General features: G+C 36.6%; 1 pseudogene across 1 annotated transcript in view; it reads left to right on the top strand.

Annotated features, from left to right (window-relative positions):
* LOC308697128 overlaps positions 1-25,546 on the top strand; it is a 370,896-nt pseudogene that overhangs the window by 218,855 nt on the left and 126,495 nt on the right. Inside the window, exons 8-11 of the transcript in view lie at positions 1,090-1,263; positions 8,836-9,009; positions 22,931-23,104; positions 25,339-25,512. The product of the transcript in view is annotated as an uncharacterized misc_RNA (transcript). The remainder of the gene's footprint in view (positions 1-1,089; positions 1,264-8,835; positions 9,010-22,930; positions 23,105-25,338; positions 25,513-25,546) is intronic.

Genomic DNA, 25,546 nt, shown 5'->3' with positions numbered 1-25,546 from the left:
AGATGTTGAGTGAAGCGGAGAGAGGAGAGATTCCCAAGACTCTCACTCAGATGTACACACACTTCCTGATCATTCAGACCAACATCAAACATGAGAAGGACTATGAGAAGAGATTGAAAGATGAAGACATGATTCTCAAACTGGGGAAACTGGCTTTCCAGCAGCTTGTGAAAGGCAACCTGATCTTCTATGAGGAAGACCTGAAAGAGTGTGGCATTGATGTGACAGAAGCATCAGTGTACTCAGGATTGTGCACTCAGATCTTCAGAGAGGAGTTGGGCTTGTATCAGGGGAAAGTCTTCTGCTTTGTTCATCTGAGCATCCAGGAACATCTAGCAGCTTTATATGCACATATTTACTATACATATAAGAACAGAGATGTGTTTAACAAAACCAAACAAAGTCTCTTTTCTAAAATCTTAAACCAGAAGAAATATGTTCCATTATCGGAGCTGCATCAGAGAGCTGTGGATGAGACTTTACAGAGTAAGAATGGACATCTGGACCTTTTCCTGCGTTTCCTTCTGGGTCTCTCATTGGAGTCCAATCGGACTCTCTTACGAGAACTACTGACACAGACTGGAAGCTGCTCCTACAACAAAGAGAAAACAGTTCAGTACATCAAACAGAAGATCAGGGAGAATCGCTCTCCAGAGAGATCCATCAATCTATTCCACTGTCTGAATGAAATGGGTGATGATTCACTGATGCAGGAGATCCAAGATTATCTGACATCTGGAAAAATAGGAGAAACCAAACTCTCCTCTTCACAGTGGTCAGCTCTGGTTTATGTGTTGCTGACATCAGAGCAGAAGATGGATGTTTTTGATCTGAAACAGTTTATTGGAGCACAAAATACAGCAGATGAAGTTCTTCAGAAGCTGCTGCCTGTGGTTAAAGAATCCAGATCAGTTCAGTAAGTCACACTGACAACAATCATTACACTAATAAAACATGATCACATTTATGTGTTTAGCATGTGCTTTTGTACCTAAGCAATACTGTAAAATGAGAAATTCATATATATCTTATCATTTATATCAGTGTTTTCTGAACTGAGAGACTGAAGAGTGTCATTGTTCTCTACAGGTTGTGGGGTTGTGGTGTTACAGATGAAGGTTGTGCTGCTCTGACTTCAGCTCTGAGATCAAACCCCTCACACCTGAGAGAACTGAGTCTGTCTGAGAATAAAGTAGGAGATTTAGGAGTCAAGCAGCTTTCAGATCTACTGCAGGATCCTCTCTGTAAACTGGAGAAACTGTGGTAAGATTTGATAAAAGTCTCAATGTTGTCTGTTTTTCTCCTGTGGTGAATAATGAAAGATATACAAAAAATAATCTATACAAAAAAAGTTTACCATCAAGTAACTGAAAAGGATGTTTAATCTTCATTAGATTATTTTTAAAGCTTCTGAGGTCATTTTACTTTTGATAGTTTTTGATGGTTATAAACATGATTGGATGATGTGAAAAGGTGACAACTGCTTTCATACACAAATCTGTTGAGGAGAAAGGAGAAATTCATTAGGGATAAGTCACAATTTTTGAATATTCGATTAGTTGATTAATTAATGAATATCGAATAGGTTGTGTGATTATTGTCTAAAAAAATCCTCATGTTTTTGGTGCTGATGCGTCCATGTAACCAGAGGGGGACGCTGCCAATTACACACCTAAAAGCTGTCAATCAGCTATCAGACAACAGAAGAACACATAAGAGCATGTGAGCAAAGTGGTAATATTTCCTCCAGGGTGGAGAACGCCTTTCTGAAGATTATGCTCCGCTCTGTCAGGTATGTGGAGATAGATAGGACCCGAAGGCGTGAAGCAGATTCAGTTATCTTTTAATAGAAACAAGGCAGGCCGAATGGGCAGACAGAAAACAAGTCTCTTCTTAATATAATGTCCAACAGAAAACGAGAGACAATGTAACAGAAGGTCTCTAATCACAAACAGAAAGCAGCGCTGATCTGCAACGTCTGGTCCGGTTGGTGAAAGCGGGGATGCTGGCGAAACCGCGAACCCACAGCAACTCTCCTCAGCAGGAAAAACTGGCTGAGCACAAAGAGAAAACAAAATAACAGGAGGTAGATACCACACAGTGTAACACTCGACAGGACAGGACTGGACTGGACAGTGGTCAGGACCTCTGTAGACAGAGATAGCGATCAGTAACATACGTGACAGTCAGCAATAATCAGACAGAGGAGAAGAGAAAGAGGGGACTAGAAATAGAGAGACGAATGATAGAAGATGGGAAACAGGTGAGGAGAGAGGGGAGAGGAAGATGAGGTGACGAGATACAGCTGGAGAGAATGAGCGCGTGTAGTAATGGGTGTGTGCGTAACCGGGTGTGGGCGGAAGGGAGTGTGTGTGTGTGTGTGTGTGTGTGTATGAGGGAAAGAAAAAAAAACAGAAGGAGGAATAAAGAGAGAGAGAGCCAGGATCATGACAGTGCCCCCTCCTTAAGGAGCCCCTCCTGGCGCACTCGAGGAAGGGGTCTGATGAGCACGGTAGAAATCATCAATGAGCGAGCGGTCCAGTACGTCGCGGGACGGAATCCAACATCTCTCCTCAGGACCGTAACGCTCCCAATCAACAAGGAACTGCTGGCCACGCCCCCGGGGGCGTACGTCTAGAAGTCTGCGGACACGATAGACAGGAGAGCCTTCAACGTGGACAGGGGCCATTACAGGACGAGGAGGGGCGCGAATAACGGGCTTAAGACAAGAGACATGAAAAACGGGGTGTATGCTGGTGTTGTTTTTGGCGGCCTGTTTTAATTTTAGTTTTAGTTCAGTCTTTGTGTCAAGCTGTCATTTTAGTTTTTATTAGTTTTAGTCACGTTCATACTCCTTTTAGTCTAGTCAAGTTTTAGTTGACGAAAACTGATGACATTTTAGTCTAGTTTTAGTCGACGAAAACTGATGACATTTTAGTCTAGTTTTAGTCAATGAAAATTGTATTTTAGTCTCTATTTAGTAATGCAATTCTATTTAACCCAGTCAATATAGTATTTCAAACAAGGTTATCTTATTATATTTAGGGCTGTGACGGTGGCAGTTTGTTGGTAATGGACCAACTACCAGTGGTGGTTGGGGGGTTGTTAAAAAAATAAAATAATAAAAAACTTGTTTTATATTTCCACACAAAGACGCGTGATATAGCCTACCACAATGCGCTTTGAGAGGGATGTGGGACACGAGCAGGAAAGAGTCCATCGATCTCTTTTCTGATATCTTCATGTTTTCAACATGATGTAAAACGAATTCTATTCTCCACAAGGGCGAGATATTTAGGCTATGTTTGAGATTACGCTTCCAGAGAAAGTGAAACTAAAAATCACCCGCGCGTGTGAAACACGCTTTACAACTAAACGATGCGCCTTACCATGTCTATAACAAGCACAAACTGTAGAATTTGACATGCAAGTACAAATGTAGGCTATCTGTCCTACAGCGTTTTTCTACTTTACCACAGTAAAGAATACAAATATAATAGGCCTTATTAAAAGCGAACCAATGAAGAAACGTTTATAATCCCCTTAAAAAATGGGTGAGACGTGAGTGAAAATTTGGGAAAAGAAACAAGAGATTCCATGCAGGGATGAGTCACGATTTTTGAATATTCGATTATTTTATTTAATTATAAAATATCGAATAGGTTGTGTGATTATTCTTTAAAATAAACTCCATGTTTTCAGTGTTGATGCGGTGGTGACGCGTTCATGTAACTAGAGGGTGACGCTGCCAATAACACACATAACAGCTGTCACAAAGAACCGGCAAAAGTAATGATTATGAATGTGTCAAATACATCAACGAGACATTTTAATGGAATAATGGAATAATATTGTTAAATTCGCTGATAATCGGGTGACCAGATCGCAAACCAGAATTTAAAGCCGACAAAGCTGGGTTCACGCCATAGGCAGTAAACGGGTTCACGCACAACTCTCTCATTCGTCGTGACATTATAACATTTCGTCTCGTCTCGTTTTGGTCAACGAAAATGAAGAGACATTTTAGCATTGTTTTTATTTTGTAAACCACATTTAGTCTCGTTTTTATTCGTCAACGATATTGATATTATACATTTATTTTAGTTATCGTCACATGACCAGCATTTACGTTGCGTCTTGTCTCGTTTTCGTCAGGTGATAAAGGTTCGCTGACGACAATATTTCGTCATAATTTTCGTTGACGAAAGCAACACTAGTGTACGCGCCGAAGATTTGGAGGCAATCTGAGCCTTACAGAGACAGGACTAAGGATCTTGACGATGCGGAAGGGACCAATATATTTAGGGGCCTGCTTGCGAGAGACGGACTGGAGCAGAAGATTAAGAGTAGAAAGCTCTTAACCCTCTGGGGACCAAGGTGTTTTTGGGGCCCTTGGGATGTTCTGACATGCCCTGACATTTGTGCTTTTTTCAGTTATTTATAAACATGTTAATGGCAAAGGTGTAAACTCACTCTATATAGCACAAACGGGGCTACCATAATATGTGAGCCACATGTATGTACATGTTTGTATTTTTAAGAGAATAAAGTTTATGCATGGTTATTGAAAAAATTTTAAATGAAAGTTGCTGAAATAAGACCACAAAACACATACTAAATATGAGTTCACAAGACTTTTGACTAATTGATGTTGTCGCTTCGAGTTCTGGCTTCAAAATGATGTGAAAATCATCCTGCCTAATCGTTCACATAAAACACTACATTGATTTAAACTTTTTAAAACAGTTTTTTTGTCAGAAGAGGTTTATGCGTGGGAGTGGTAATGGCCCATCAATATTAATGAGATTCAGACCAGGGGTGTAACATAGACGCTCCCCCAATTGCTCCCCCAATTCTGACTGTGTTGCTAAGCGCACTCCGAGTTGCAGGCGGAGGTAGTGATGAAGCTACATTCCTTTTAAAAAAGTTGAAGAATATTATTACATAAATATAACTATAGTAGCATTAGTCTATAATGAATAACTGATGTAAATAATTTTAGACGCATGCAATAAGCCTATATGCGTGTCAATGGGCCATTACTGGAGAGGCACACCGCAAACATTAGCCTAACACATTTGTGCACTTCATTAACTGGGTATATTTACACATTTCAGCACATTTACACACATTTACAACTGATATTTGCGAGCATGCATCGTTAATGATAATGAGGCAGCATTTAATATAGTCAAAATATAATCTAAACACCTACTAGGCCTATTTTCTAAAATAATTTCTAAATTCTAGCTTTCATACATAATGATCTAAACATATCATTTAGGCTACACATACAAATACAAATTTCCTAACCAAGGGGTTTACAGAGCGTAGCATATGTACACAAAAAAAAAATATATATATATTTTTGACATTGAAATGGTACGAGATATTAATCTGTTAAGCTGCAACCCCACTTTTGAAAAATCCCCAGAAATGACATACCCAAACTGAAACAGATACAGTTCATGAACCCTTGGTACTAAAAGCACAAGTATGATCTCGTTTGAAAGCTGACACCTGGCAGTTTATTGTAAATGTAGAATTAATTATTGTCGTAATGACAACATTTTTTATAAATAGCTTCAAAGTTTTGTAAAGTTATTAGAAATAATTTTTTATGAAACATCCTCATGAAAATAAAATTGAAGTTGGCACTTGAGCAATCTAGAAATGCACTACAGCTAAAGCCACATGTCTAAACATTTTATGTTTAAAATCTGAAGATAATAAGTCCAAAACTCTGTATTTAGTTAAATGTTTTTCAAGACCATGTCATGTGACTTTATTTTGATTTGAGGCTAAAATGCTACTGATGTTTATTGTCATCTTCTAACCATCTATCCAGTACATTGTCTCTATTGTTTTGTGGTGCAAACGATCCCCATTCAGTCTCAGTCTCCCCCTGCACACATTCACACCTCTCCAGCCTGGTTATGGCTCTAAATATGCATTTCTTTTGACTGCATTATAGCTACTAACGACTGGCTATTCACAGGCTATTCATAGGGTTTCAGTCCCTAATTTCTTTTCTCAAAGTTCACCTCACATTTTAAACTGTATCAAATGCATTTCTTGAATAAAGAAACAATTCAGTAAGCATTCAAAAAATCATAAAAGTATAACTGCTAGACGTGGCAGGTGCACCTAGGGCTAGCTAGCATGTTAGCCTAGCACACCATCAATACACGACAATTTATGAGATTAAAACCATGTTTGTGCTCCAAACTTATTTTATAACGCAAGACGAGTGTTTTAAATAATCTTCTGTGATCTAATTTGGCTTTCAGATAAAAAAATCAGACAGAAAATATACTATTGGATAGTGTTCTGCACAATGATAGTCTATATAGATTAGCATTACATTATAAATATAATCTATTATTATGAAAATACCTGGCATGGCTTGAAAAACACAGGTAACTCAAATATCATTGCAAACATGTTTATTGTCTTCAAAACGTCTGTATCTGCATGTTACAGCGCGATCTCTGTAGCTTTGTGTGTATCATTGACGTCCTGGAATGTCACATGATCATGGCTCTTCTTCATGTTCCATATATGGACTATTATTGTGCATATAGCGCCCTCAGGCTGCTGGTATGAATTGAAAACACAGTATCAGTACCAAACGCTCATAAAGATTACATCGACGCATTTGGGTATAAATTCAATAAATATTATTCCTGTCTATCGAAATATGATGTAAATCTATGAGGATCTATCAATATTTCTCCAAATCTGCACAGTTTTGAGCTAAAGCCCTGAGGGACGTTGTTTTGTGTATCGCTATCATGACGACAGCACGGAGTTTTTATGAATGGGAGAGGCTGACGCGCATAATTCATATTAAAGGTATCGACTCATTTTTTCATTTCATAACTCCTGACACAAATTAAGACATAACTGTCACTATGAGTTTCTCAGAATACAATAGTGGTCAAATACTGAAACTTGAGTATTATATCTTTTTAATTATGTATAGTTTGTTAAGGTATAACATTAAATCTGATAGTAACTTTGAATTAAATAAATAAAAAAACGCTTCAGTGCGCGGGCGCACTGGCAACGGTTAAAGCCCATGTTGCAGTTTTTTTTTTTTTTTTTTTTTAATTAATATAACCTTGTATGAAAATACCATATGAAAAGTAAATGCAGGATTAAAAATTGTTTTGCAAGACATAAGGGCACAAATTTAATAGAAAACGTGACCGTTTCCTTGACCGTGTTGAAAAAGCGCTTTTTTTCACCATCGCGTCATATGACGTCACATGAGGTAGTCGTTTGGCTCTGCGTTCGCGCTCAGTGCAGAGATAGGTTGGTATTCAGTTGGAGCGGTCATGATTCAGTGTGTTTTCTGTGCTTATTGTATTTCAATTAATCATCGTCGTGGTAAATGATTGTGAATTATGGCCTGTCAGGACATCGAGTCCACAGGTTTCCGAAGAAGAAAAAGGACGGTGCAATCTTCCGTGCCAGTGTGCGTTTTGTGCAGGGTAAGAGACGGGACTTCACTTCTGCTTCTGCTTTGAAAAACGCGGTAGTGTGTAGCGTTCACTATAGACCGAATGATTATAATCCCGGCGATATGTGCACACTGTCCCAGCTCCTTCATCGGGTCGCCCGGTGACGGTCCGCCGTCAGCATGTGGTTCGGCCGCCAGCGGGAAACATGACGCTCACGGATCCGTCAGAGATCACTTATTGTACATCTGTTTTACAAAATGTGCCTTGTCTTAATTTAATTCATTAACATATCCTACATAAACTTGTAATGTAATGCATTTATGTGTTTGTTATTAGTCTGCAGCCGACACTATTATTATTATTATAAATATAATATATTATGTTCTATAATTCATTTTCAATCTGTACAAACCGACTTTAATGTTTGTGTTGGCTGTTTCTACATATAAAGTTTTTATACAGTAAGACAGTTGTGATTGTGATCATTTTTTATTCATCGTCACCAAATGGGTCAATTCAAAGCCTTTATTAAGTCCCTCTTCCTCTGGAAACTGTCTCCTAATGGCTGACACACACAACACATGCAGGTAAGGGTCTAAGTACTAGCTTTGCTATTGCCTGATACATGATGATAATAATCTGTACAGTATTGTGATCTGAGCATAGTGTTATACATATCGTCGGCTAACGTGAATACATCTATAAGCTAACACTGTTCTCTCGCCCTGTTCTCCTCACACCACAACTCACCGTTGTTCTGTCTAACCCTGGACTGTCCTGCTCACTTGGCTTCATATCAGGCTCATAATTATATGATATCATCATATATATCAATTATAAATGAATTATATATATATCATACGAGTAAACATTTAGGCTACAATTCCCTTTCCGAGCTGTCATTGCGATCCATTGCTTTCCTATTCGCTAGTTGATTTACTTTGACCGCTCTACCTCATGTTACGTCACTTCAGGTTCGGCGGTTTAAGCGATTTTCAAATGCGGAAGTAAAAATTTCTCACAAAAACGACTCCAGAAGCCTAAATAGCGTTTTATAAGTATATGTTTATATTTAAATCTAGTTCCTACATTATTTTTCTATACATTGGCTTACTGGGTACTCTAACCTGCAACATGGGCTTTAACAGGTTAATAACATAATAATATAATAATATAATAACATATTATTTAAACATATATATGAAACTAAATACGTTATCTTTAATGGCTGAATAATCAAATAATTCCCAGCGATCATCGAAATATTATTTTTGCTTGAAATGCCCATCCCTAAAATTCATACATATCTAATAATTTATATCATTGTTTCCTGAACTGAGAGACTGAAGAGTGTCATTGTTCTCTACAGGTTGTATGATTGTGGGGTTACAGATAAAGGTTGTGCTGCTCTGACTTCAGCTCTGAGATCAAACCCCTCACACCTGAGAGAACTAAGTCTGTCATGGAATAGTGTAGAAGATTCAGGAGTCAAGCAGCTTTCTGATCTACTGAAGGATCCTCACTGTAAACTGGAGATACTCAGGTAAGATTTTATAAATGTGTCAACATCCTCCATTTTTCGTATGGTCAATAATGAAATAAACTAAACAAGACTAAAATGGTCCTGATAGATAACTTTGTTGTTTTATCTTCATGAGATTATTTACTAAGTTTTTGACAGTTTTTACTTACTAATAAAACTTTACTTACTAATTGCTCCACGGATTTTACTTATCACTATTTACAGGCCTCCAAAATACTCTTCAGCCTTTGCTGAAGACTTTACAGAACTGTTATCAATAATTTCCTCAGAGTTTGACAGTTTCACTATTGCTGGAGATTTTAACATTCACATAGATAATGCAGAAAATAATATGGCAAAAGAAATCAATACTGTTTTAAAAACTTTTGATCTGATTCAACATGTACATGGGCCCACACACAATCGTGGACACACTCTAGATTTACTTATCAGTAAGGGTCTAAACATTTCATTGAATGATATTAAGGATGTCGCACTCTCTGATCATTACTGTATATATTCTTCATATTTTCTTTGATTTATTGATCTCTCCTGCCATTGAAGTTAGATCTGTGTCTGTCAAGAAGAGATGCCTAAATGAGAACACTAGTGTACTATTTATGAAGGCCATATCCCTAAGACCGAGCATATCTGCTGACTCGGTTGATTCTCTCCTTGATTCTTTTAACTCGAAGGTTAAAAATGTAATTGATGATATTGCTCCTGTGAAAGTCAGGAAGAATGGTAAACAAAAAGCACCTTGGAGAAACTCAACAGCAGTGCAAATTATGAAAAGACAATGCAGAAAATCAGAGCGCATGTGGCGAAAGACAAAACTTGTAATCCACTATAACATCTATAGAGACACCATTCGTGCTTTCAATATGGAACTAGGCAAAGCTAGACAGACTTTCTTCTCCAATATCATAAACAGAAACCTAAATAATACTCGAAATCTCTTCGCTACTGTCGACAGACTAACAAATCCCCCAAGCCAGATTCCCAGTGAAATGCTCTCCGACAGCAAGTGTAGTGAGTTTGCTACCTTTTTCTCTGAGAAAATCAATAATATTAGAAAGGGGATCAGCACATCCTTGAGTTGCGCTGGGGTCAGTCAGATCAGACTACAGCCTGAGAAAGTAGTTACTATGTCTGATTTTGAAGAAATTGATGGCAAAATTCTGAAAGAAACCGTTCAGCACCTTAAAACATCAACCTGCGCCCTTGACACTCTTCCCACATCTTTTTTTAAAAGTGTGTTAGACTGTTTAGAAGCAGATCTCCTAGAAGTGGTAAATGCCTCACTTTTCTATGGAAGTTTTCCAAACTCCCTTAAAACTGCTGTTGTCAAACCCCTCCTGAAAAAGAGCAATCTGGATAAGACTATATTAAGCAACTATAGACCGATCTCAAATCTTCCTTTCACAGACAAAATCATTGAAAAAGTTGTCTTCAACCAGCTGAACAAATTCTTAAACTCAAATGGATACTCCGATCGCATCACAGCACAGAGACGGCGCTCATTAAGATAATAAACGATATTCGCTTAAATACAGATTCAGGCAAATTATCAGTGCTGGTTCTACTCGACCTCAGTGCTGCATTTGACACTGTCGATCACAAAATACTTCTAGACAGGCTGGAAAACTGGGTGGGGTTTTCTGGGACAGTTCTAAAATGGTTCAGGTCATACTTAGATGGAAGAGGTTATTATGTGAGTATAGGTGACCATAAGTCTGAGTGGACGCCCATGACATGCGGAGTCCCTCAAGGCTCAATTCTTGCGCCACTCCTGTTCAACCTGTATATGCTCCCAATGAGCCAAATAATGAGAAAGAACCAAATCTCTTACCACAGCTATGCAGACGACACACAGATCTACTTAGCCCTATCGCCTAATGATTACAGCCCCATTGACTCTCTGCTTCAATGCATTGATGAAGTCAACAGCTGGATGTGCCAAAACTTTCTACAGTTAAACAAAGACAAAACTGAAATCATTGTGTTTGGAAACAAAGATGAAGTTCTCAAGGTGAACGCATACCTTCACTCTAAAGGTCAAACAACTAAAAATCAGGTCAAGAATCTGGGTGTGTCTTTAGAGTCAGACCTTAGTTTCAATAGTCATGTCAAAGCAATAACTAAATCAGCATACTATCATCTGAAAAATATTGCAATAATTAGATGCTTTGTTTCCAGTCAAGACAAGTCAAGAAAAACTAGTGCATGCTTTCATCACCAGCAGGGTGGATTATTGTAATGGACTCCTCACTGGCCTTCCCAAAAAGACCATAAGACAGTTGCAGCTCATACAGAACGCTGCAGCCAGGATTCTTAGCAAAACCAGAAAATATGATCATATCACACCAGTACTCAGGTCATTACACTGGCTGCCAGTTACTTATAGGATTGATTTTAAAGTATTATTACTAGTCTATAAATCATTCAATGGCCTAGGACCTCAATACATTGCAGATATGCTCACGGAATACAAACCCAACAGATTACTCAGATCATTAGGATCACATCAGCTAGAAGTTCCAAGAGTTCACTCTAAGCAAGGAGAGTCTGCTTTTAGCTATTATGCCAGCCGCAGCTGGAACCAGCTTCCAGAGGAGATCAGATGTGCTCCTACATTAGTCACATTCAAATCCAGACTCAAAACACATCTGTTTAACTTTGCATTTAATGAATGAGCACTGTGTCACTGTTTGTCCGACTGTTTATACTGTGTCTTATTTTAGTCTTTATTCTAAACTTTTTTTAATTATTTTTAGTTCTTTCTCGTTTCTTTATTTTAAACTGTTCTTTATTCTAAACTGTTTTAATTATTTTTAGTTCTTTCTTGTTTCTTTATTTTAAACTGTTTTGTATATTCTTATTTCTTCTGATTATTTTTAATAGTATGTAAAGCACTTTGAATTACCATTGTGTATGAAATGTGCTATATAAATAAACTTGCCTTGCCTTGCCTTGCCTAATACTTATTTGTAATGGATAAACCACAGCTGTTCATTCAGGGCGAAACAAGACTCCTCTGATTCAGTCCTGGTTACCCAGTCAGGTTTATTTTGTCATGAGAACAGTTTGAATGTATATTATCCTGCTTATAATACACCTACTTGCCAGATAAGTAAATAACTGGACACAAAGTAGTGATTTGAGTTTAAATATCTTATCACGAAACTTAAGCCTTCTGCAAAGTAAAATTGTTCCTAGCAAGCAGATTTGAACCAAGATGAACAAACACGCTCAAACAATACGATCATTTAAGAGATAATATACAGTTATAACTTGTTACAGTTATAACTTATTTCAAAATCTCACATGTGTATTATAATCATTACAGCAGGAGTGTCCAATCCTGATCCTGGAGGTCGTCATCCTGCAGAGTTTAGATCCAACCAGCTCCAACACATTCAACTGGAAGTTTCTAGTCAGTCTGAAGAGCTTGATTAATTTGTTCAGGTTTGTTTAATTAGGGTTGGAGCTAAACTCTGCAGGACAGTGACCCTCCAGGAACAGGTTTGGACACCCCTGCATTACAGTGTACAAAACAAACCTTCTGGCAACAATATTACAGTACTATTAATACTGTAATCCCCTGATTTCCTTTTAAATAAAACTTATAACTGAGATTAAAAGGAAAAATCAAGAGAAAACCACATTATAACAAACAAGAACCGACAAAGGCTGAGGGAGAACGCAGGGTATATATTAGGGCTGAACGATTTTGGAAAATAATCTAATTGCGATTAGTTTTACCAATATTGCGATTGCGATTTAATATTTATTTATTTTTTTTATTTTTTTTTTTTTTTTTTATTGCAAGTTAAAACAATGTGGCTTATACAAGGTAAAAGATCAATGTCATATATACACATACAGAAGAGAGGGGAACATACAGAACACCCAAAACCAAAAAAAAAAAAAAAAGGAAAACAACTAAATATAAATATCAATATAGTGATGTATGCAGGTACATTGTACATTGGTAAGTTTAAGCAATGAGATATTTTAGTTATATAGATATGCAGGTACATTGGTAAGTTTAAGCAATGAGATATAGATAGATAGAGGCAATTTAAGAGAATCATAGTAATTGTGACAGAGTTGTAGTAAAAGTAGTATTCATACTACTACTATTAATAATAATAATAATGATAATTATAACAAAAATGATAATAATAGTAGCAATAGTAGTGGTGGTAGAGGTAACACTAATATTCATGATAATAATAGTAGGGGTAGTAGTAGTGGCAGTACTGTAATAATAATAAAAATAATAATAATAATAATAATACCATATTTTAGGCCAGTCAATACAATTATTGTATATATATATATATATATATATATATATATATATATATATATATATATATATATATATATATATATATATATATATATATTATTCTTTAGGGCTGGGGGCCACTCTACTACTGCCAGTGAGCACATCTAACAAACCCCCCCAACAAAAACACCTCCCTCAGATTCACCGATCCAACATGGCCCCCACCCCATCACCACCATCAGTGACACCCAACCCCAGCAGTTAAGCTTCTATGTTTCGCTGAGTCTTTGTCCGCAAAATATGCTATGGCACCATTACAGGCACCTCCAGACCAGGCTCACCTAGTCTGGTTGTGACCTGACATGACCAAAGTCCAATTTTTATGTATTTATTTATTTTTTTTAATTTATTATTATTATTATTTTTTTTTTAATAGGTAATCTACGACTTGGACCCTAGCGTGCACTGGTTAGCTCCCTAGCCAGAGACACCACATCCAGCCCAGATATCCGTCCAACAAATTTAAATTATTTTGCATAACAGAAGCCTGGGATTGGGGCAAAGGCGGTGAAAATGAGAGGCCAGTAAATCCAGGAACCGAGTTATTAATGAACATGCCGACAGGACGTGCTAGTCATACCCACCGACAGCACCCAGAATAGTCGCCTGACCCAGATTAAAGAAAAGAATATAAACGGTTTTATAATATCAATACCAATACCACCATCCCCTACTACCACCCCTACCAACAACAACAGTATAGCTTATAGAACACAATATAAACACACACATATATATGTATACTCGACTGATATATTTAGTAATACTCAGAAATGATTTATTATAGAAATTGTAGCGACAATGACTGACATAAGGTCACATGCTGTTCAAATTAGTATATCCTGTCTCCAAACACATCTTCTTTGTGCTTACGGGTTAATAATCACCCCACAACCAAATTGCCCCATGGGGGACAATAAAGCTAAACTAAACACAAAGACCAATTCACCAGCGCCGGTCTGACTGACCTCCCCCAATTTCAGCGAGGGAACCCTGGTGATTTTATAACTGCGTGACCAGCTTCAAAGACATTCTTTGAAATGTTACACACACACACACACAAAACACCCTCGTGGACTTTGAAACACACATTCCAACACATACAAGTCATTAAAAGTTGATATGTATTCCTATGTTTCTTTAAAGTGTCATCGTTTGCCATAACGGAAACACTGACAATTTTATTGTATGTTTAATCAAGCTTTATTGGTGTGTAATGATAAATATGAACGTAACGTTATGTGTGTCCAAAATCTACCTGTAATTCTTGGTATCTGTCTGACCGTCCTGTTTTAATTCAATCAGTCCCACCTAAGTTATATATGTAACATCTTTAGTTCAGTATGTATAATCTTAAGAGGAAATATGAATTATTTCATTCAGAAGACATATGGTGAAAGTAGGCGTTTTCTTCTTCACACAAAGAGAATTTCCCCGCCTCAGAAAAGACAATCTGATTCGCTGCCGTTCCAAGAGAAGGCGTAAACAGATGTTTGCTTAAAAGGAAGAAACCCCCTCATCACACTCTCTTGGCTCTTCCTCTCTTCCTGGATCTTCATCCTCTTCTCCACGGCTCCAAGAAACATCGGAAAGGCTCCGGCCTTCTCCTCGCTCGAACACATGTTCGAGCCATAGCAGCCGTTCTTTGCAACTAAGTTATATCTTGCCTCTTCCTTCACGGAAGACGAAGACGAACTTTCTCGGTAACGTTACATTTCAGTGAGCCTTTTCAAGCTTCCCGCGACACCGGAAGACGCAGCGGCAAACAGGACCTCGTCCACGCTTTCAGCATCAACCAAACAGAGAACAGAAACTTGCAAGTAGGCTTCATTGTCTTATAAAAGCTGTTTTCCCGGTGTCTCTAAACTTTAGGTTTCTGTATGTAACAATTACTAGCTTTCCATTTTCTTTCTTTCTTTCTTTCATGTCATTTTATTCTTATCACGTATGTTATTATTGTTTAAATGTTTGTTGTGTTTATTGTTGGCATTTTTACGTACGTTTCTATTCGTAGCTCATATAATCTAGTTAAGTTACACTTATTAAAATCCATTTATACTTTTCACTGTCTCTGTGTTTCAAAACCCCACCATTCTAAAGTCACTGAAATAAAAGGTCTTAAGCTACAAGCTCGATATTAGACTACATTCCGTAGTTTTAATTAATAAACTCATAACGTTTACGGTTCGTGGCCAGAACCTAAACTTTATTGGAGTTTGTTCTTGACTGTGATGATCTTAGTTATTCGCTGGACGAATAACTGATGATTAGACCAGTCATAGAACGAGGTAATCTCGATAATTGATAAAATAAATGTACATGCGACTTATGAATTATGACCATGAGTTATTGTTAATATTTCCAAAATTCCCTATATCCTTGAGCTAATTCAAATTAACCCAGAGTCGTATTCGTTACAAAATAATTTGTATTTATGCATATTGTGCTTCCTTGTTATTAATCTATTTAATCTACCAAAAATTTAAGTTGAGGCATCGACTACCTAGCTAGTTTTAATCAATATTTAAGGATGATAGCAGTGGACTGAAAATGTTATTAAATTTGTATAGATGATTTTTATTTGCTAACGTTTGTTTCTCTTTAATAATATGGTCCCTTAATAGATGTAGCCATTGTGTCGTTGATATTTGGTATTTATTTTTCCAGTTGAGTAGTATTGTTTTTTTGGCGATAGCTAGAGATATGAGCAGAGGTTTTGAATGTTCAAAGGGAGGGTTAATTTGAGATGTGTCACCTAAAAGACATAATAATGGGAGTGCACTAATTGTAATTTTAAAGAATTTCGATAGTTTATTAGTGACATCTATCCAAAACTGATGAACTGGTGGGCATAGCCAGAATGCATGAAGGAAAGTGTCTGGTGTGTTTAAACTGCAGTTAGTACATCTATCGGAAGTTACTAGTCCCATTTTAAACATCTTACGCTGTGTTATGTGTGTTCTGTGTATAATTTTATACTGAATTAGCTGAATGTTTATGTTTGTACTTATGATAAAAGTGTTTCTGCAAATTGTTTTCCAAAATTCGTCATTTGTGTTGATATTGAGATCTTTTTCCCATTGTTTAACTGGTGCTACTATTATATTAGAGTCTATAGATGATATTAGGGTGTATAATTTACTAAGTGTTTTTGATGAGTTACTAATTGTGGTGATATGTTTCAGAATTGGAGGAGGTTGTGCAATGTCTTTGTTTCCAATTGTGGTTTTAATAGAATTCCTGATTTGTAAGTAATAGTAATACTGTTCTTTTCCTAAGTTAAATTTCTGTGTTAATTCTATAAATGTAGCGAAGGTGTTGCCAGCAAACAGGTGATGTAGATGTGTGATACCTTTCTCTTTCCATTTAATATTGTTAAGCGGAATTTTGTTGATAGTAAAATCAGGATTATGCCATATAGGTGAGTTGATGTGTGGTATCAGTTCATGTTTGGTCAATGTATTAATTTGCCACCAAGCAATGAGAGTTGTTCTAATCATTACATTCTTAAAAAGATTGTTCTGTTTGATTTTTTTTGTAACGGATGGGAGATCAGATATGGTTATTTCTTTGCATTCTGTTTGTTCTAACTCTAGCCATGGGTTTTGGGGTGTGTCATCTTTGATCCATTTGCAAAAGTATTGTAGTTGGGATGCTAAGTAATAGTGCTGAAAATTTGGTGCTGCTAGACCACCTTGAGCTTTATTTTTTTGAAGTGTTTGTAAACTAATTTTTGGATTCTTTTTTTTCCAGTAGAATTTATTGATTATTTGATTTAATGATATAAACCATTTCTTAGTTGGTTGTACCGGAGTCATGGTGAATAGATAAAGAAGTTTTGGTAGAATACACATTTTAACTGTTGCAATACGACCTATAATGGAAAGCGGTAGGTTCATCCATCGAGTTAAATCATCTTCTATCGTTTTCAACAGTGGATTGAAATTGAGACTAAACAAGTCAGAGAGGTTCTGGGATATGTTTATTCCTAAGTATGTAATATTATTAATTTTGAACGGTGTGTCTTGTATGCTCCTGTCATGCGGTTTCATGTTCAGGGGTAAAATTGTTGATTTTGTCCAATTTATGGAGTAGTCTGATATAATAGAATATTCATTGATAAGTTTAATTATTTCTGTAAGCGATGTTTTAGGATTTTGTACAAATAGTAGTATGTCGTCTGCGTATAATGAAATTTTATGATTAGTGTTAATTGATGGAACTCCCATAATTTTATCATTCTGTCTTATTGCAACAGCAAGAGGTTCTATAAATAAGGCGAAAAGTAATGGTGATAAGGGGCATCCTTGGCGAGTACCTCGTTGAAGTTGGAATGGTGATGATATTATGCCATTCGTTATGACAGATGCTAGTGGGGTATTATATAGTGTTTTAATCCAGTGAATAAAGCAGTCTCCAAACCCACATTTTTTAAGTGTCATGTAAAGAAAGTGCCAACTAACTTTATCAAAAGCTTTTTCCGCGATGATACGATTATGGTTTTTGTTTTGTTTTGATTACATAGGTTCATAATGTTGAATAATCGTCTGGTATTATTTGATGACTGGCGTCCTTTGATGAAACCCGTTTGGTCTGGATGGATGAGGGATGATATGACTGATTCGAGTCGTGTAGCCAAAGCTTTACTAATAATTTTTAAGTCGGTATTTAAAAGAGATAATGGGCGATAACTAGAGCATAAAGTTGGATCTTTGTTTGGTTTGAGTAATACTGAAATTAATGCTGTGTTCATGTGAGGTGGAATAAAAGAGGTGTTTTTAATTTCTGCCGTCATTCGCAAGAATAATGGTGATATAGTTGACCAGAAATGTTTGTAATATTCTGGTGGGTATCCATCTAAACCTGGGGCTTTATTGTTTGATAGAGATTCAAGAGCTTGTTTATATTCTGTTGCTGATATGGATTCTTCTAATGATTCTCTTTGTGCTGTGGTTAGACTGGGTAAAACCAAATTGCTAAGAAATGATTTAGTGTCGTTAATTTTTGGTTCTTTTGCATTACTGTATAGATGTTTATAAAATGTACGAAAAGTATCATTGATGTCTTGTAAGGTGTGAAGTGTCTTTCCTTCTGAATTATTGATCACCGGGATAAGTGTTTTTTCTCTATTACGTTTGAGTAGATTAGCAAGATATTTACCTGATTTGTCATTATGTTCAAAGTGTGTATATCTTAGGCATTGTTTTTGGAATTCTATCTTTTTATGTATCATGTCATTATGTTCATCTTTTGTTTTATTTATTTCCTTCAGGATCTGTTCATTGGGAGTATGAGAGTAAATATTGTGTAATTTATGTATTTTATTTTCTAATTCTTTTTCTCGACTTTGTTCCTTTTTGTATTTGTATGTAGAGTATGATATGATCTTTCCTCTTAGTACAACTTTAGCGGTTTCCCAGAGGGTTGCAGCTGATATGTCTGGTGTGTCGTTTGTTTCCATGAAAACTGCCCATTCTTTTTTAAAGTATTCATTAAATTCATTATCTTGAAGTAATGAAGTATTCATCCTCCATCTAAATGATTTTTTAGTATCATTCCTGTTGTTAATAGTTATCGAAATTGGTGCATGGTCAGAAATAATGATAGGGTGTATTGTTGTATTTAAAGTGTCAGGGATGAGGGAATTGCTTGTTAGGAAATAATCAATACGTGAATATGATTTATGAACTGCTGAAAAATAACTGTATTCTCTTGAGTTTGGGTTTGTAAGTCTCCAGCTATCGCCAAGACCAAGGTCAGTCATGTATTGTTTAATGGTTTCTGTAGATTGCCATGGTTTAAAGTGTGATGGTGTATTCGATTTGTCTTGAGTTGGATCAATAACTGTATTAAAATCTCCTCCGATTATGATGGCTGATTGAGGAACGTTGGCTATTGAAGAAAAAAAATTATGGAAAAATTGGGGGTCATCTGTGTTTGGTCCGTAGATATTAGCAATGGTCAGTATTTTATTGTTAAAGGTTATATTGATAATAACATATCGTCCTTCTGGATCACATATAGTTGAGTGATTAATAACGGTTATGTTTTTATTGATTAATATAGCTACACCTCTTTTCTTTGAGTTGTAGGATGCCGAGAATATTTGTGTTAGTTGTGTATTTGTTAATTTCTTGTGTTCTGATTCTAAAAGATGTGTTTCTTGCAATAAACATATATCTGCCTTGAGTTTTTCAATGTGGTTTAAAATTTTGGATCTTTTAGCTGCTGAGTTAATGCCTCGTACATTCCAGCTTACTAATTTTAGGTGTGACATTCTGTGTTATGATACAACTATATAGTTTTGTTCGATATTTATTATAAGTATATGTACCCTGTTATAAGATGTGAATATAAAACATACATGCAATACATAATCAATGACAAAAAAACAAATAATAAGAAAAGAAAACATAAAGCAACAATGAGAGCACTTTTTTTCAAATGAGTATACAGTTAACATTTTAAATATGTGAAGTAGGCTAGGTGATTAGCTAATCATAAATTACGTTCATTGGCGACATGTCTTTTTTTTTTTTTTTTTTCTCCGATCTTCCTTTCGCGTGGATTATAACCAGTACACAGTGTCGTTCCTGTAAAGTTGGCCATCAACATATAGTCTGTCTACTGTGAGAACGGCTTTCCTTCCATTTTGGCGAAATTGTTTCATGAATGGAACCAATATTCTCCGCCTGTCCTGAATCTCCCGTGGGAATTGATCGTTAAGTCCAAAGGTAGTTCCACGCAGTTCTTTGCCCTTGCTCTTGACCAGTTCTTTCTGTTTGTAATGCTCGAATTTTGCAATGATGGGACGCGGACGTTTAGTGTCGGCGTTTTTGTTGTTAGATCCGAGACGGTGAACGCGGTGGAAGGTAATATTGTTGACAGTCTCTTTTGGGAGTTTGAGAGAAGAATGCATGAAATCTTTGATCGCTTGTTCCGGGTTATCTTGGATTTGTTCTGGTATACCCGAAAAGATCAGGTTGTCTCGCATATTGCGGCATTGGATGTCTATTAAGGATTCTTTCAATAGTTTATTTTCGTTTGAGAGACATTCTATTGTTGTTGTGATTTCTGATATTTTTGTATGCATTTCGTTGTTGGCTTTTTGCAACGACTCTATCTGGGATTGACTGAATTCGAGGCTGGTTTTAAGATCCTTGATATCTTGATGGAGTAGTTCAAGAATTGCCAGTTTATTGTTTATGGATTCTAGAAGACCCACCTCTATTGTTGTAGTAGATTCATCCTGGGACTCTGCTGAGTATTCCCGTCGCGGCTGTTTCTTTTGTGGTTGTGGCATGATAGTCAAATTGTTGAAGTAGTGATCTATAAATTTTTCCAAGGTTTCCACGTTGTCTCTTGATCCAGTTCTGGTGTTTAAATTGGTGCAAGTTGTAATAGTAGATAACTGGGAGGTAGATCGGTTTATTTTTGTTTTAGTTGCGTTCAGGGCGCCGCCATATTAGATCGCACCCGATGTCTCGCGAGATCGTCACAGCATCTCAGGACTCAGCCACCAGCCACAATATTTAATATTTTTAAGCTCTTTATCTTTTCTATTATTTCAACAAAAACAAGCAATACATCATTGTAAAATAGGATGGGAATCTTTAAGCACCTCATGAGCCAATTACAATTTTTCTTATTAATTAATCTTATTAATAAAACTTAAAATATTTATAATTATAAGTACTTTTAAAAAGAAATACACATTAAAAAACCAAATACAACTATATGTTAAGAATTTTAACTAATATAGCTCCAAAACATAAAAGCAAATAAAATAAAAACATTAAAAACATTACAAGCAATAAACAAAGAATGCTTTCAGTATTTAAGGGTAGGCTGTCTGAACGTTTTCATCTCTTTTGAAATATAAGATGTGGTTTGTCCTGTCTGTTAAAATAACTTACTGCGTTTACATTAATTTCGCGTAATAAAAGCATTTTGAGATGCAAGTACATTTAACCACGTAGACGGAGTCGCTCACAGCCGCATGCTCAAGCACTCATCGCAAAGTGTGCGTGAGTATTTGAAACTGAAAGCAGCTTCTGTCGGTGATTTTCATATTTTTAATATATAAGCCAACTGCATTCCAAAAGACATATGATGCCTTCGTAGAGCATTTGTAAGGAAAATACCGGCGGGCGAGACTACAAGAGTAACATCAAGCAAAGCACGCGTGACGCGCATCTTGTGCAATGCAGCCCGCGAATGTCCTTGTAATTCGCTTCAACTTCTCCGAACTTTATGAAAGATTATTTTTCGGAAGGTTCGAGTGGTGTCGTGTGTGCGTGTGTGTGTGTGTGTGTGTGTGTGTGAGACAGAGGAATTAGAAGCAAGCAGAATATGGTTGTTTATAAAGCACACGCAGCGTCATCACGTATCTGTGTTTAAAACTAAGATCAGACTCTATTCTGAAATTATCTGAATAGATACAAAATCGTTGGAGAGAATCTATAACACAATATCACATAAATTAAACACAAACTGTTCTTTCCTGTAGCCTATGCCAGGTCTATATGCGTAGCGTGCCAAGTTGATGCTTCCTCCGTAGTGCAGACTTTACTGCTGACGCGTGTCACGTGACCAAAGTTTAATCGCAGCTTTTGCGGTTAGAAAATCGTGTTTCATCATATCGCGATATTATCGCAAATGCAATTAATCGTTCAGCCCTAGTATATATACATGATACAAACAAAGGACTTTAAAAAGATTAATGACACACAGCTGAACCAAAAGAACTAATGAAGACGGTAACCATAGAAACAAAGGAGTGGCAGGAAACTGAACAAATAAACACAGGAACTGATCAAAAATACAAACAGAAAGTCCAAACCCAAACTGAAATGTGACCGAAGGTTATATTCTTTAAATATAGTTGAATAAATGATTTAAGGAGCTGTTGATGACATTTTGTTAATTGGCCATATTCTGTTGTTTGACAGATGAACAGACAAACTAAACAAACGTAAAGAGAGACTGAATGAAGGCAAATTATGAGATTGTGTGAAGTGTTGTAATAAGTAATGGCTTCTGCTAGTCCTTACTTGAATTGTAACTCTTGTTAACTAATTCATAATAAATATACATGTGTTTTATCTTATGGATTTAATTTTGAGTTTATGGACCAAAATAAACTAAATAAATATCAATAGAAGTAATGTATAAAATTATGGTTTACAAAGAGCCCATTTGTCCTTCATATGTTATCGTTCAAGTGGTAGCATGTTTTCTCAGTAAAATTATTAACTGTACTATAAATGGCACTTTAAATGTTTTATCTTTAATCCTATTATATTTATTATTTATCTGTATAAAACCTTTCTGTTTATTTTTTGTTTGTTTTAAAATACATTAGAAACTATTTTTTATTAGTCATCTTCAATATAAGTTTCCGCATCCTTCCAAAACAATCTTTAAATTTTGACAATTTTTGACAGAAACTAAACCTGTGTAATTTCTCCAAACTTCTGTCTCACTTCTACATTCTGTTGGTTATTGGATTCTTTCTCCAAACTGCTGTTATCTGAGCTGTAGATCCTGAACTGAGAGACTGAAGAGTGTCATTGTTCTCTACAGGTTGAGTGGTTGTGGTGTTATAGATGAAGGTTGTGCTGCTCTGACTTCAGCTCTGAGATCAAACCCCTCACACATGAGAGAACTGAGTCTGTCTGAGAATAAAGTAGGAGATTCTGGAGTCAAGCAGCTTTCTGATCTACTGCAGGATCCTCACTGTAAACTGGAGATACTGTGGTAAGTTTGTATAAAATGTCTCATATGATTAATAATGATTGCCATATAAAAAATCTACTGTGAAATAACTAATGTGTCACAAGCATGTGCAGGCAGGAAAAAGAAGACAGATAAATATAATTCCAACATAGTTTATTACCAAGTAATCCAAGAGTAGGCAGACAGGCATTAGCACAACTAAGCATAATGGTGATTGGACAGAGAATGAATGTGAGGGACCAACTTAAAAGCAAACACAAATGAGGATGATTAATTGAACACAGCTGACATTTATTTACTGTGATGATGAGGAGCGGAAAAACTGAACACAGGAACACATGATGAACATGAAGACAAACTAAAAGTCCATGAAAATATAAACTAGGCTGACCATAAACATGTGACAATGTTTTTATTTTCATTTACATTAGATTCTTTCCAATGTGTCTGACATCATTTTACAATATTAATGATAGTATAAACATGACTGGGTCATGTCAACATGTGACAGCTGTGTTCATATACAGATATGTTGATGATTTTCGGGTACTTGTGTAGCAAACAAAACGTGGCTCTAGCAGTGACTACGCCACCCCAGAGAAACGGGGAAAACAACCCAAATAAAGGGACACACAAGTACATTCCACTTAGAAACGACAAGAGGCATGAGTTTCCGTACAAAAATAATAGCTTTTATTAAAGTTACAATGATTGGCCCATAGTAGTTTAAGACCAACAATCAGCATCATTACCAGTGGTCGAATGAAACAAAAACAATAATAATAATTGCAGGGGACTGAGGCTTCCTATTTGAATAACGGGCTAGTATGACGGCACCAGGTACACAGAAGAGACACTACGCCAATCAGAATCACACCCACTAGATTCACTGAAAATAATGACACAGCAATAATGACAGCCCTTGGTGAAGTAAAGCCTGTGCAGCAAAGAATCAGCCCGCTTCAGGAAACACTCAGCTCCTACAAAGAAGAACAAAAGAAACAGAAAATCACATTAGGAAGAAAATAACGCTAATAAACAGGAAAATGTAAATAAAGAAAAATCGAAATCAATTTAAGTCCAATGTAACAAAACAAAAAACAAGAAAAGCACAAATTACAATATACTAAAAATAAAAAAAAGAAAGGATAAATATTACAGAACCATACACATTACAGACAAAACAAGGACTTATACTCTCACAGAAGTATAAAGATCACACCAAACTCAGAGCTAATCACAGAGCTAGAGGAGCTAACCACAGGTCATAAGATTGCAAAAATTACCAAAACTACTAAAACCATGGCGGTAATCGATACAATGGATGGAGACTGTTGCAAAACAGTCAGAATCATGACACTGAGGTCGGTGGCAGTAATACAAAAATCCACAAACACAAATACATAATCCAAACACAACCAAAAAGGAACTTTCAAGCCCACTTGGGCTTTGGATGAGGATGTGACTGGACCCTCAAAAGCAGTGTGGGTCAGAGTGAAGGATAGGAAGAGAGATGTGTTAAGATGACTGCTCTCACTCAGCCTGCCCTGACACATGCACAGAGGACCTTACAAACATCTATTGAAATCTCAATTTAAAAGGCATTCATGGTTATTTAGCACACAAACAATATACCTACTGTGATCTGATGACGTAAAACCCACGACGGCATATACAGAGATTATAGAGTAGCCTCTTTGGGCTATATAACAACAACAGCTGGTGCTCTGACCGGGCTATGTAACACTGTGGTGCCACACAGATGGAGGCCCTGAAGGAACACCACACCGAGACCAACAGCCCTCCACACACCGCCAGCCTTCATCACACTAAACAAGTAAAATCGCATAACGTCACTAAATAACACTGAGATCAAACAGCTAAGCTACACAGCTAAAAACACATACCTCCATAGTACAAAGCCACGAAAGGAAGGGTCGGGCTTTCGACCATTCGCCCACCAAGAGGCATAAACAACAGGCTTATATACTGTAGTGGGGCGATAGCTCATTGGCCACTCATTTACTGATTGTGATGTTTACACACCTCACTACACTTGTATAAAAAATAAATATTCTTGCAATTTTTTTTATGATATGGAATCTAATCCGCTCAAGCAGTTTGTAGAAGCGGGTCTGATCCTTAGACTGGACCTGTTAATGGTGACGTGGATTAAGTGTCTGATTGTGAAGTTCTGCTTATCTGAGCTGTAGATCCTGAACTGAGAGACTGAAGAGTGTCATTGTTCTCTACAGGTTGAGGGATTGTGGTGTTACAGATGAAGGTTGTGCTGCTCTGACTTCAGCTCTGAGATCAAACCCCTCACACCTGAGAGAACTAAATCTGTCTGGAAATGAACTAAGAGACTCAGATGTGAAGCTGCTCTCTGATCTGAAGGAGGATCCACATTATAAACTGAAGACGCTTCTGTAAGTAGTTATGATTAAAACGGTTAATATTTTA

This window comes from Scardinius erythrophthalmus, assembly GCF_964197995.2.
Source record: "Scardinius erythrophthalmus genome assembly, chromosome: 10".
NCBI classification, from domain to species: domain Eukaryota; kingdom Metazoa; phylum Chordata; class Actinopteri; order Cypriniformes; family Leuciscidae; genus Scardinius; species Scardinius erythrophthalmus.
The sequence above is the reverse complement of the archived record's forward strand: the minus strand, read 5'-3'. Positions and strand labels throughout refer to the sequence as shown.